Source organism: Lampetra fluviatilis, unplaced genomic scaffold (assembly GCF_964198595.1).
Source record: "Lampetra fluviatilis unplaced genomic scaffold, kcLamFluv1.1 SCAFFOLD_667, whole genome shotgun sequence".
In the NCBI taxonomy this organism is placed as follows: Eukaryota; Metazoa; Chordata; class Hyperoartia; order Petromyzontiformes; family Petromyzontidae; genus Lampetra; species Lampetra fluviatilis.
Window position 1 is genome coordinate 21634 of NW_027621344.1, and position 867 is coordinate 22500.

Genomic DNA, 867 nt, shown 5'->3' on the forward strand with positions numbered 1-867 from the left:
CAAGGCGTTGGCATGGCAACAGCAGCGAGAGCAACGCCTGGTCCGTAACCACGGAGTGTGAGAGGTCCAGGTGACGTAACCGTGGCAACCTGCAGACACACACACCCACTCAGTCAGTCAGTCAGTCACTCAGTCAGTCAGTCAGTCACTCAGTCAGTCAGTCACACAGTCAGTCAGTCAGTCACTCAGTCAGTCACTCAGTCAGTCAGTCAGTCACTCACTCAGTCAGTCAGTCAGTCACTCAGTCAGTCACTCAGTCACTCACTCAGTCACTCACTCAGTCAGTCAGTCACTCAGTCAGTCAGTCACTCAGTCACTCACTCAGTCACTCAGTCACTCACTCAGTCACTCACTCACTCAGTCAGTCACTCACTCACTCACTCAGTCAGTCAGTCAGTCACTCAGTCAGTCACTCACTCAGTCAGTCAGTCAGTCACTCAGTCACTCACTCAGTCACTCAGTCACTCACTCAGTCACTCACTCACTCAGTCAGTCACTCACTCACTCACTCAGTCAGTCAGTCACTCAGTCAGTCAGTCACTCAGTCAGTCACTCACTCAGTCAGTCAGTCACTCACTCAGTCACTCACTCACTCAGTCAGTCACTCACTCAGTCAGTCACTCACTCAGTCAGTCACTCACTCAGTCACTCACTCAGTCACTCACTCAGTCACTCACTCACCCACCCACTCACCCACCCACCCACCCACCCACCCACTCACCCATCCACCCACGCACCCACTCACCCACCCACCCACTCACCCACCCACCCACTCACCCACTCACCCACCCACCCACTCACCCACCCACCCACTCACTCACACACCCACCCACCCACCCACTCACTCACTCACTCACCTACCCACTC

The 867-nt window shown here is 54.8% G+C and overlaps 1 long non-coding RNA gene across 1 annotated transcript in view; it reads right to left on the reverse strand.

Annotated features, from left to right (window-relative positions):
* Positions 1 to 867, reverse strand: part of LOC144955117 (uncharacterized) — a 20453-nt gene continuing 19586 nt past the window's right edge. Inside the window, exon 4 of the long non-coding RNA XR_013641508.1 lies at positions 1 to 89. This is a non-coding gene — a long non-coding RNA (uncharacterized LOC144955117). The remainder of the gene's footprint in view (positions 90 to 867) is intronic.